This window comes from Schistocerca piceifrons, chromosome 6 (assembly GCF_021461385.2).
Source record: "Schistocerca piceifrons isolate TAMUIC-IGC-003096 chromosome 6, iqSchPice1.1, whole genome shotgun sequence".
NCBI classification, from domain to species: domain Eukaryota; kingdom Metazoa; phylum Arthropoda; class Insecta; order Orthoptera; family Acrididae; genus Schistocerca; species Schistocerca piceifrons.
Window position 1 is genome coordinate 366883999 of NC_060143.1, and position 13498 is coordinate 366897496.

General features: G+C 39.9%; 1 protein-coding gene across 5 annotated transcripts in view; it reads left to right on the forward strand.

The window, feature by feature from the left end:
- Positions 1-943: 943 nt before the first annotated feature.
- LOC124802628 (ATP-dependent RNA helicase TDRD9) overlaps positions 944-13498 on the forward strand; it is a 263497-nt gene continuing 250942 nt past the window's right edge. For 2 of the 5 annotated variants that reach the window (XM_047263517.1, XM_047263522.1), the window contains exon 1: positions 944-1072. The gene's annotated coding sequence lies outside the window, so the exon portion shown is untranslated. Of the gene's footprint in view, positions 1120-13498 lie in introns of all 5 variants that reach the window. The other 3 variants (XM_047263521.1, XM_047263519.1, XM_047263518.1) reach the window with 3 other exon arrangements.

The window sequence follows — 13498 nt, forward strand, 5'->3', positions numbered from 1 at the left end:
TGTTGTAGCTACATCAATTCCAGGTACATATTCACGCATACTGTTTACTATTTCAATTAATGCAGCATCCCTCAAATTTCTGTCTTTGTATGATTCGCTTTTGAGGTTCCAAAGGCATTCTCGTTCTTGATATACCTCCAAGAATCTCATAATTGTCGCTGTTGACCACTTTTTCGACATATTAATAGCAAACGCACAAACAAAAGCACCATCTGCGAACGAATACGCACTAGAAAGGTTTGAATCCAGCCGCGAGGTAGCAATCGAATGACGTTATTCGATTGTGGAGAAGGCAAAATGGCGCAACAAAGTAGAACAAAGTTTAACTTTTTGTGGCGTGACGAAAGTTGCGCTTCTTAAATGGCGCCACCGAAATCTAGGAGTTCACACATGCAACTACAAAGCAACTGCAGTTCGCCATTAGCAGCGGTGATACTTTCGTTGCCTGTGTGAACCCGGCTTTATTCAGCCTACAATCACACACAGAAGTTAAACCTTCGATCGCGCTAATTCAAACCGGTACCGACAGTTGTAACAACATTTACAAACCAAAAGCTGCACTGAGAAATACAGCATGCTATTTGAGACCACCATGAAATGAACGTAATTTCAGCCTATAATTTATGGTATTTTTTTATCCGTCTATTACAACAGAACACAGCTACGGGGAATCACCTTGCTAGTATTTTATAAAATCGTCTCATAGGTTTTTAATAATAAATAAACTGAGATACGGTAAATGCTTCTGGGTTGTCCTGAAATCTGTTCTGAAATAACTTAGTAATTAATTATTAGAAATGCTCCTGAAAGATGATTCTTATGAATGTTTTTGAAGAAATTAATTGAATTTTTTGACACAATGTGTTGCAAAAGGGGATATGATCATGGAGGTAAAAATTCTACCTCCATGGATATGATGTTTATTGGTAAGGTCTTTGCTGTAGTTGTGATCGCTTTGTTATTGTTGATATTGGTGGTGCGATTTAACTGAGGTAGCTGGTGATGTAGCTGAACTTCAACGAAATGTGATTGTCATGTTGGTTTTTTTCTTTTAGCTAGCTTTTAACAGTAGGTATGTTGTTACTGTTGCCGTGGATGCCATTAATGTATCGTAAATGTGTAAGTTTCAGAACCACATGTTGTGGGATGTTTATGTTGCAGACATGACTGCATCTTTTTGTGCCTGTAAATAAAAAAATAGAGGCTTCTGTAAGAGCTTTAATGCCGTCGCTGTTTGACAAAATTATACTTATTTGAAGGCAACCTTGATTCATTTTCTGTAATTTTTATTGACTGTTTAGCTTTTTTATAATTTTTACATTACCGGTAATGCTAATGTGCACTAGATTAAATTTTACGTTAAAGAGGCCCAATGTTGAACCTTTCTGAAGTGCAGTATAATTAAAGAACGCGTATTCGAACATCTTAACTTACCCGGTTTCCTGGCCTTTGCCGTGTGGGTGCGCTTATGACTACTATACAGTTGTAGACGAAGAATCAACTGGTCAGTGTCAGGCCGAAAGTGCTGAAGGCGAAGTAATTTGCTGATGATGAAAGTTGACATGGAGCTATTTTCACCGTACGTCCGGGTTTAGGCGATTCGCCCTATCTTTGCAATAGTTCGGCTAAAAACTATATATAAAAAAAGAAATAATTTTATGCTGCTCACAGCACCACAGCACTGGGTTCTTGAAGTCTCTATATCTGGAACACTTCCTACATGTACCTGTAATTGTCACAAATAAGAGATACTACTGCCTTGTGACATTGTGTAAATGTAAATACCGTACACATTTTTTTTTTGCAGTGAAACGAACGAGAAATGATTGATATGACCGATACTGTGCAGATTACATCTACCTTATGGAATTAGTAACGACAATGTATTAATTACCAAATTTTTGTTGTACAAAATACCCATATTTATTGACTGATGGAGAGATGTCAAATAATGAATTTGACTCAGAAAGTGACGTAATATGTAGGACACTTAAATAGAATGAGTTAAATCTCTAGGAAAGGTTCAGATATATATTCCGCCTTATGTGTGTGGAAGGGTCTTCAGACAGCAATTTCAGAATATATACTAGTAAAATACACACGCAGAAACCAGATTTAAACTGCAACAAACTTCCAGAGGGAGGTATAGTCTGTGACCATAATTTATAAATCCTCGTTAACTCCACAGGTAATTCTTGTGAATATTAATAATATTAATTGTAGTATTGATGCACATTTATAATGTCATGACTGGTTTCTTTCAAAAGAACATCATTAGAAACCATGGCCGAAATGTGGCATTATGGCTTAAAAAAGTGTAGTTATCTGACATAATGTGAAAGGAAAATTGTGGAAAATGATCATCATATAAACACTCCATTGATTACCTGGCAGAAACATGGGAAGCAGTGAGTGCAAGCAATGTGGCATGCTGTACACACTATAGGTCCCCAGGCAAGGAACTGACTTTTTGAAATCACCTATACAGTGGTGTTGGTTAGGGTACCAGATATCACCCACTGCCACCATTCACCCTACTGTGCTTTTGCTTGCGAGTAATGAAATATTATGGAATTTGTGTGATGCAATAGAACCTACAGAAGTACAGTACTCATGTGCAGAAGGTTGCGGGTTTGAACCTCATCACGTGCTTTAGTTTCTTTATTTTAAAATCTTTATTTAAATTATTCCACCAATTGGTTCAGCTGAATTCTTTGTCTCCAGCTGAGTCCTTTGTCACATCATTTTAATCATCGTATAAACTTTTTCGTTTTCTCAAATTTTTTCTTTGCATAATTTTTTTTATTTGGGTTTCTTGTTCGTGTGAGTTTAATTAATTATTTCTATGTATTAACTCTGTGCTTTGATTTATTTTCTTTTATCATCTTATATTTTTGTCCATGTTGTTGCATACATTATATTTGTTTCTTACTTTGCCTAAATTTTGTTGTACATATAACCCTCTTCTATTGTTTACATCTTAATCTGTGTCATTTTGTCCATAGTGCAACAAGAATTTGTTTTTCACGTTTGTGTAATGTTTACCATCCAAAAAAGTAAATCTTACACTGAAAAATAAATTTTTAAATCCATTGCAGAGAGAATAAAGATAGACTATTTTGATTTTTAACCAATAGACTGGCATTTTCAGATGGTTAACTATGATAAACAAAAATAATTAAAATCACATGCACAGAGATTCCATGTGGAGAACGACAATTAAGAGAGAAAAAGTGAGAGAAGTGGAAAAAGTTGATAAAATGATCAAAATGACATGATCTAAGTCATTTTGCTCAAGATTTTAAAATAAACTTTTAAAGCACATTACAGAGCTCAAGAGCATTCACACAGGACTCAGAAAAAAATTGTTGATTACTCATGAATAAGGGACCACTAGAGTGAATGGCTGCACAGAGTTGTACATGGGACCCCAACCCACACCACCATATAGGTATTTTCAAATAATTGTCCCCCCCTCCCCCCACCTCCTTGACACCTCTTTTTTTGTCAGAGTCCTTCATGATTATGGAAGACAGAAACCATATACAAGAAAATTTTTATAGAAACCCCCTGAGAAAAGAGAAGCAGCTGTATGAACATAAAGCATCAGCAATGAACCAAACAAATGCTGGCTTGGTCCCTCCTTTCATGTTGTATGAACAGCTGTGTCAAGAGGGTCAGTGAGGAGTTAGAGAAGCTGCTTCGGGCAGCCACTTTGTCAGGTACGGGTTTTTCCCGTTGGTGCTACTGCTAGGTGGGACCTCACAAGACGTAGCCTGCATCTCAATATGAAAGGAAAAGGCAAATTGGCCGGGATGATAGCAAATTCTTTAAGGTGTGGGGTAGGGGTTGGGCACTGAAACTCATAAACTCATGGGAGTACCTCTTTTTTGAAGTTCAGTGTCAAGTGATTCAGTATTAAATGAAATTAAGCATAATGGTAACGTCAGACGGGCAGGTACGAGAGATGTTAAAATATCACAAGATTCTGATAAAAATACAGTGAAAAATAATGTCAGTTTATTGCATAAGAATATCAGAGGATTAAAAAACAAAGTAGATGAACTTCTTGTTTGTTTAGATGATTTAGAAACTGAGGATGGACTAGGTATTCTATGCCTGTCTGAACATCATATAGTCATGGATATGAAAAAAAGGTAAAGATAGATTGATGTAAACAATCAGTACATGCAAGTAGAGACATTAGGGAAGGAGGAAGAGTTACCATATATGTTAAAATTCGTAATAGTGTGAAAAATTTAGAAAGTAAAAAATTTTATTTAGGACGACACATAGAAGCATGTGACTGTGAGCTTAAACTAAATAATGGTATTTTTATAAGTGTTGCTGTGTATAGGTCCCCATTGGGAAATTATGAGCTATTTCTGAAAAATTTTGGTTCTTTGTTGTGCTATCTGTCAGACAGCAAATTATTGTTTGTGAGGGTTTCAGTGTAGATTTTCTGAAAGAGTGTGATAGAAAGAATGACCTTGAAGTATTGCTCGGTTCTCTCAATTTGACATCAGTAATTGATTTTCCTATTCGGATAGTACAGCAAAGCAGCACAATGGTGTATAACTTTTTTATAGACCAAGGTAAATTTGTCAGGTAAATGTTTTTCCTGTTAAGAATGGTCCTTCTGATCATGATGTGCTGCTAGTTACAGTATATGACATAGCTCTATACAGTAATGCAAAACAGTCCTCCAAAATAGCGCGTTCAGTTAACAGTTTAATTTTAGGGAAAGCTTGCAACGGTTAGACTGGGATGAAGTGTGCAGGGAATCTGATGCTAATTTAAAATTTAACCTATTTCATGATACCTTTGCAAGTATATGTGAAAATAGTTTCCCTAAGAAACAGTGAAACATAATTGTAAGGAACCATCCAGAAAGCTGTGGCCTCTAAAGGGATGAAAACACCTGTAAACAGAAAAAGAAAGTTTATCTTATAGCTGAAGAAGCAATGATCCAGAAACAGTCAGACATTATGAAAACTTCTGCACAGTATTAGGAAAAGTTATTAAAAAGTCTAGAAGTATGCACTTAATGTCTGAGATTAGTACCTCTGATAATAAAACTACAACAATTTGGAATATTGTTAAATGGGAAACAGGGCAACCGAGAGCACAAGAAGACTGTATTTCTATCAAACTGGATGAAAAATTTGTTTACAAAATGCCAGAAGTTGAAAATATTTTTTAGTAATCCTTTATAAGTGTCGTAGAGAAAATATGAACCACCTGTTCATTAGCAAACACAAAGCTGTATGTGGAAGAGGCAATAACGCCTATGCAATGAGATAAAATTGAAATTCAACCCACCTCTCTCACCTACTGAAATTAGGAAAATAATAAACTCCTTCAAAAGGAAAAGCTCACATGGAATTGATGGAATTTCCAAAAGAGAACTAAAAGCTTCTTCCCAACAGATAAGTGTGAGTTGATGGTTAGAGGTAGTCTGCAAAAACCAGTTGTTGGACACTGATGCATAGTTTATATGGATAGTGTTAACCCCCTAAGCATTAGCTAAGGCCTGAAGATGGTGCACTGAAGCACCAAAACTGGTAGCCATTCAATAAATGACATCATAAGGACGGTTGTAGCTGTTTCATTTTCTTACGTAGATAAACAGGATTCTCAGTCACATATGTAGTAGCTTACTGAAACAGCATTTTTCTGGACAGGCTGAAATGTGCTCTTGTTAAACCATTGCATACAAAGGGGGATAGGTCTTATGCTAACAACTGCGGCCCAACAACACTTCTGACAGCTTTATTCAAAATTCTTGAAAAATTAATGTGTTCAAGAGCAGCTTCACATATTTCTAAAAATGAAGTCCTCTCAAAATGTCAGTTTGGTTTTCAGAAATGCTTTTGACAGAAAATGCTGTATATGCTTTAAATGATCAAATATTAAATGCTCTGAATAACTGAATACCACCCACTTGGATTTTTTGTGATCTTCCAATGGCTTTTGACTGTGTAAATCACGAAATTCCTCTATATAAGCTTAAGTGTTGAGGTATGAGTGGGACAGTGCACAAATGGTTTAATTCGTATTTAACTGGAAGAATGCAGAAGGTTGAAATTATCATTACAGATAGTCTGCAAAAAATCAGCAGAGTCATCTAACTGGGGAAGTATCAAGAACGGGGTCCCACTGGGTTCAGTCTTGGCTCCTTATTGTTCTTAATATATATTAATAACTTGCCACTCTGTATTCATGAAGGTGCAAAGCTAGTTCTTTTTGCTGTTTATACAAGTATAGTAATCACACCCAACAAACAAGAATTAACTGAGGAAATGGTAAATAATGTGTTTTAGTAAATTATTGACTAGTTCTCAGCAAATGGATTCTCACTAAATTTTGAGAAAACACAGTACATACAGTTCTCCACAGTAAATGCCATAACACCACTGATAAATATAAACTTTGAACAAGTCTGTTGCTAAGGCAGGATATTCAAAATTTCCAGGTGTTCGCATTGATGAGAAATTGAATTGGAAGAAACACATTGATGATCTGTTGAAACGTTTGAGTTCAGCTACTTATACTATTAGAATTATTGCAAATTTTGGTGATAAACATATGAGTAAATTAGGCTACTATGCCTGTTTTCATTCACTGCTTTCATATGATGTCATATTTTGGGGTAATTCATCATTAAGAAAATAAATTGTTCATTGTGCAAAAGCTTGTAATCAGAATAATAGCTCGAGCCCACCCAAGATCACCTTGCAGACATTTATTTAAGTGACTAGTGACATTCATGGTACCTTCACAATACATATATTCACTTTTGAAATTTGTTGCTAGAAACCAATCCCGGTTCAAAAATCTACAGCACCAGAAGAAAGAATGATCTTCACTTTTCTGGGTTAAATCTGACTTTGGCGCAGAAAGGGGTGAATTATACTGCCACAACAGTCTTTGGTCACATTACAAGTCTGACAGATACCCAACCATCATTTACAAACAAACTAAAAGAATTTCTGAGTGAGAACTACTCCTACTCAGATGAATTTTTTAGATTACATAGTAATTGTAAAAAGTAGTAGTAGTAGTAGTAGTAGTAGTAATAATAATAATTTGCGTTATATAGTGTAAAGAAACCTTACCTTAAACTGACACATTCCACATCATTATGAAGTGTTGTATTCATGATCCATGGAACACGCTTTAATGTAATGTAGAGCCCAAGCAAAGAAGAGGAGGCTAAATACAGGTTCTTGAAACTTAGGAAGCAGGGCTTTGTGGAATAATTGGTATCTATCTTCAAATGTCTGCCAATTCAGATTTTTCAGCATTTCCGTGATGCTCTCCCATGAGTCAAACCAGCCATGCTACCATTTTGCCACTATCTACCAAACAAAAGCGCTGGCAGGTCGATAGACACACAAACAAACACAAACATACACACAAAATTCTAGCTTTCGCAACCAATGGTTGCCTCGTCAGGAAAGAGGGAAGGAGAAGGAAAGACAAAAGGATATGGGTTTTAAGGGAGAGGGTAAGGAGTCATTCCAATCCCGGGAGCGGAAAGACTTACCTTAGGGGGAAAAAAGGACAGGTATACACTCGCACACACACACATATCCATCCACACATACACAGACACAAGCAGACATTTGTAAAGGCAAAGAGTTTGGGCAGAGATGTCAGTCGGGGCGGATGTACAGAGGCAAAGATGAAGTTGAAAGACAGGTGAGGTATGAGCGGCGGCAAATTGAAATTAGAAATTAGCGGAGATTGAGGCCTGGCGGATAGCGAGAAGAAAGGATATGCTGAAGGGCAAGTTCCCATCTCCGGAGTTCTGACAGGTTGGTGTTAGTGGGAAGTATCCAGATAACCCGGACAGTGTAACACTGTGCCAAGATGTGCTGGCCGTGCACCAATGCATGTTTAGCCACAGGGTGATCCTCATTACCAACAAACACTGTCTGCCTGTGTCCATTCATGCGAATGGACAGTTTGTTGCTGGTCATTCCCACATAGAACGCTTCACAGTGTAGGCAGGTCAGTTGGTAAATCACGTGGGTGCTTTCACACGTGGCTCTGCCTTTGATCGTGTACACCTTCCGGGTTACAGGACTGGAATAGGTGGTGGTGGGAGGGTGCATGGGACAGGTTTTACACCGGGGGCGGTTACAGGGGTAGGAGCCAGAGGGTAGGGAAGGTGGTTTGGGGATTTCATAGGGATGAACTAAGAGGTTGCGAAGGTTAGGTGGACGGCGGAAAGACACTCTTGGTGGAGTGGGGAGGATTTCATGAAGGATGGATCTCATTTCAGGGCAGGATTTGAGGAAGTCGTATCCCTGCTGGAGAGCCACATTCAGAATCTGATCCAGTCCCGGAAAGTATCCTGTCACAAGTGGGGCACTTTTGGGGTTCTTCTGTGGAAGGTTCCGGGTTTGAGGAGATGAGGATGTGGCTCTGGTTATTTGCTTCTGTACCAGGTCGGGAGGGTAGTTACGGGATGCAAAAGCTGTTTTCAGGTTGTTGGTGTAATGGTTCAAGGATTCCGGACTGGAGCAGATTCGTTTGCCACGAAGACCTAGGCTGTAGGGAAGGGACCGTTTGATGTGGAATGGGTGGCAGCTGTCATAATGGAGGTACTGTTGCTTGTTGGTGGGTTTAATGTGGACGGACGTGTGAAGCTGGCCATTGGACAGGTGGAGGTCAACGTCAAGGAAAGTGGCATGGGATTTGGAGTAGGACCAGGTGAATCTGATGGAACCAAAGGAGTTAAGGTTGGAGAGGAAATTCTGGAGTTCTTCTTCACTGAGAGTCCAGATCACGAAAATGTCATCAATAAATCTGTACCAAACTTCGGGTTGGCAGGCCTGGGTAACCAGGAAGGCTTCCTCTAAGCGACCCATGAATAGGTTGGCATACGAGGGGGCCATCCTGGTACCCATGGCTGTTCCCTTTAATTGTTGGTATGTCTGGCCTTCAAAAGTGAAGAAGTTGTGGGTCAGGATGAAGCTGGCTAAGGTAATGAGGAAAGAGGTTTTAGGTAGGGCGGCAGGTGATCGGCGTGAAAGGAAGTGCTCCATCGCAGCGAGGCCCTGGACATGCGGAATATTTGTGTATAAGGAAGTGGCATCAATGGTTACAAGGATGGTTTCCGCGGGTAACAGACTGGGTAGGGATTCCAGGCGTTTGAGAAAGTGGTTGGTGTCTTTGATGAAGGATGGGAGACTGCATGTAATGGGTTGAAGGTGTTGATCTACGTAGGCAGAGATGCGTTCGGTGGGGGCTTGGTAACCAGCTACAATGGGACGGCCGGGATGATTGGGTTTGTGAATTTTGGGAAGAAGGTAGAAGGTAGGGGTGCGGGGTGTTGGTGGGGTCAGGAGGTTGATGGAGTCGGGTGAAAGGTTTTGTAGGGGGCCTAAGGTTCTGAGGATTCCTTGAAGCTCCGCCTGGACATCAGGAATGGGATTGCCTTGGCAAACTTTGTAAGTAGTGTTGTCTGAAAGCTGACGCAGTCCCTCAGCCACATACTCCCGACGATCAAGTACCACAGTTGTGGAACCCTTGTCCGCCGGAAGAATGACGATGGATCGGTCAGCCTTCAGATCACGGATAGCCTGGGCTTCAGCAGTGGTGATGTTGGGAGTAGGATTAAGGTTTTTTAAGAAGGATTGAGAGGCAAGGCTGGAAGTCAGAAATTCCTGGAAGGTTAGGAGAGGGTGATTGGTACAGAAGCAAATAACCAGAGCCACATCCTCATCTCCTCAAACCCGGAACCTTCCACAGAAGAACCCCAAAAGTGCCCCACTTGTGACAGGATACTTTCCGGGACTGGATCAGATTCTGAATGTGGCTCTCCAGCAGGGATACGACTTCCTCAAATCCTGCCCTGAAATGAGATCCATCCTTCATGAAATCCTCCCCACTCCACCAAGAGTGTCTTTCCGCCGTCCACCTAACCTTCGCAACCTCTTAGTTCATCCCTATGAAATCCCCAAACCACCTTCCCTACCCTCTGGCTCCTACCCCTGTAACCGCCCCCGGTGTAAAACCTGTCCCATGCACCCTCCCACCACCACCTATTCCAGTCCTGTAACCCGGAAGGTGTACACGATCAAAGGCAGAGCCACGTGTGAAAGCACCCACGTGATTTACCAACTGACCTGCCTACACTGTGAAGCGTTCTATGTGGGAATGACCAGCAACAAACTGTCCATTCGCATGAATGGACACAGGCAGACAGTGTTTGTTGGTAATGAGGATCACCCTGTGGCTAAACATGCCTTGGTGCACGGCCAGCACATCTTGGCACAGTGTTACACTGTCCGGGTTATCTGGATACTTCCCACTAACACCAACCTGTCAGAACTCCGGAGATGGGAACTTGCCCTTCAGCATATCCTTTCTTCTCGCTATCCGCCAGGCCTCAATCTCCGCTAATTTCTAATTTCAATTTGCCGCCGCTCATACCTCACCTGTCTTTCAACTTCATCTTTGCCTCTGTACATCCGCCCCGACTGACATCTCTGCCCAAACTCTTTGCCTTTACAAATGTCTGCTTGTGTCTGTGTATGTGTGGATGGATATGTGTGTGTGTGCGAGTGTATACCTGTCCTTTTTTCCCCCTAAGGTAAGTCTTTCCGCTCCCGGGATTGGAATGACTCCTTACCCTCTCCCTTAAAACCCATATCCTTTTGTCTTTCCTTCTCCTTCCCTCTTTCCTGACGAGGCAACCATTGGTTGCGAAAGCTAGAATTTTGTGTGTATGTTTGTGTTTGTTTGTGTGTCTATCGACCTGCCAGCGCTTTTGTTTGGTAAGTTTCATCATCTTTCTTTTTAGATATATTTTTCCCACGTGGAATATTTCCCTCTATTATATTCATATATATATATCTAAAAAGAAAGATGATGAAACTTACCAAACAAAAGCGCTGGCAGGTCGATAGACACACTAACAAACACAAACATACACACAAAATTCTAGCTTTCGCAACCAATGGTTGCCTCGTCAGGAAAGAGGGAAGGAGAAGGAAAGACAAAAGGATATGGGTTTTAGGGAGAGGGTAAGGAGTCATTCCAATCCCGGGAGCGGAAAGACTTACCTTAGGGGGAAAAAAGGACAGGTATACACTCGCACACACACACATATCCATCCACACATACACAGACACAAGAAGATATATTAGTCCTATTTGTTATGGAAACCACATGCTTTTCTAAGATGGGACACAAGACTGATTTATAGGCAATCTAGTCATAAGATATTACTCCTCATCATTTTGTGAGCATACAGGTTTTCATTTCTGAACATTTAAGGCTAATTTGAATCATAATATCCAACTGGATTGTACAGCTTTTTTCAGACAGTACTACCTTTAGGTAACTGTATCATTTACCAACAGTCTGAGGTTAGTACTAATACTGTCTGATTGGTTATTAGTATACAATATGAACAAGGGTCCCAACACACTGCTCTGGGACACACATGAAGTTACTTTTATTTCGGCTCCCCATTCAAGATAACTTGCTGTATCCTCCCGACCAAGGGATCTTCAGTCCAGTCACAAATTTTGTTTGATACCCCCGTGTAATTGTACTTTTGTTAATAAATGTCTGTGTCGAACCGAGTCAGATGCCTTTCAGAAATCAAGAAATACTGCAATACTGTGCCTTTATCTGTGGCTTTCAGGGTGTCATGTGAGAAAAGTACATTTTGGGTTTTGCATTATTTGTGTGTCCGGAATCTGTGCTAGTTTGTATGCAGAAGGTCATTCTGTTCAAGATACCTTATTGCGTTGAGCCTAGAATGGTTTCTAGGATTCTCTGGATGTCATTGACATTGGATGGTAGTTCTAAAGATCTCTTCTGATACTCTTATTGTAGATAGATGTAACGTGTGCATTCTTCTAATCACAAGTCATAGTTTCTTGTTTGTAATGAGGGATAATTCAGCTGCAAATTCTCTTTAGAAGCTGACAGGGATTCCATTGGTCACTGGTTAATTTTATTTGTTTCTTAAGGCCACTGACGCTAACACCTGTGTCACCCATCTTTGTAGTGGTGTGAAAGTTAATATGCGCCCTTACTTCTGTATTTTCTGTTGTAAAAGGAAGGTTTGCAAACTGAGTTCAGCATTGTTGTTTGTTACCCTCAATTTCAATTCTTGTGTCTTTCATGAGTGTCTGAACACTAAACTGTGGTGCCACTGACTGCCCCCGCACAAATGACCAGTATTGCTTTGGCATTTGTGAGAAATCTTCTGATAAGATTCTGCTTTGGTAGTCATTAAAGTTCAGGGAGAAGAAATAAAAAGTTTGCAGGTTGCTGATCATTTTAATTCTGTCATATACAGCAAACGACTTGGAAGAGCAGCTGAACAGAATGTCTTGAGTGTCATGAAAGGAAGATTTAAAATTAACACTAAAAAATGTAAAGAGAGGGTAATGAAATATCTAGGTGAAATAAATCAGGTGATGAGGGAATTAGACTAGGAAATGTGATACACCATGAGTAGTTGATGGTTTAGTTATCTGGGCAGAAAAATGACTGATGATGTACGAAGTAGAGGGGTTATAAAATGCGATTGGCAATTATAAGAAAAATATTGCTGAAAAAAGCTGTATATTTTAATACTGAATATAAATTTAAATGTTAGGAAATCTTTTCTGAAGGTATTGGTCTGGTTTGTGGCCTCATGTGGATGTACATCTTACTTGATAAAGAGCAAAGGTAAGAAAGAATTTTGTTTTTGGTCACCAGTCTACTGACTGGTTTGATGCGGCCCGCCACGAATTCCTTTCCTGTGCTAACCTCTTCATCTCAGAGTAGCACTTGTAACCTACGTCCTCAATTATTTGCTTGACATATTCCAATCTCTGTCTTTCTCTACAGTTTTTGCCCTCTACAGCTCCCTCTAGTACCATGGAAGTCATTCCCTCATGTCTTAGCAGATGTCCTATCATCTTGTCCCTTCTCCTTATCAGTGTTTTCCACATATTCCTTTCCTCTCCGATTCTGCGTAGAACCTCCTTATTCCTTACCTTATCAGTCCACCTAATTTTCAACATTTGTCTATAGCACCACATCTCAAATGCTTCGATTCTCTTCTGTTCCGGTTTTCCCACAGTCCATGTTTCACTACCATACAATGCTGTACTCCAGACGTACATCTTCAGAAATTTCTTCCTCAAATTAAAGCCGGTATTTGATATTAGTAGACTTCTCTTGGCCAGAAATGCCTTTTTTGCCATAGCGAGTCTGCTTTTGATGTCCTCCTTGCTCCGTCCGTCATTGGTTATTTTACTGCCTGGGTAGCAGAAATCCTTAACTTCATTGATTTCGTGACCATCAATCCTGATGTTAAGTTTCTCGCTGTTCTCATTTCTACTACTTCTCATTACCTTCGTCTTTTTCCGATTTACTCTCAAACCATACTGTGTACTCATTAGACTGTTCATTCCGTTCAGCAGATCATTTAATTCTTCTTCACTTTCACTCAGGATAGCAATGTCATCAGCGAATT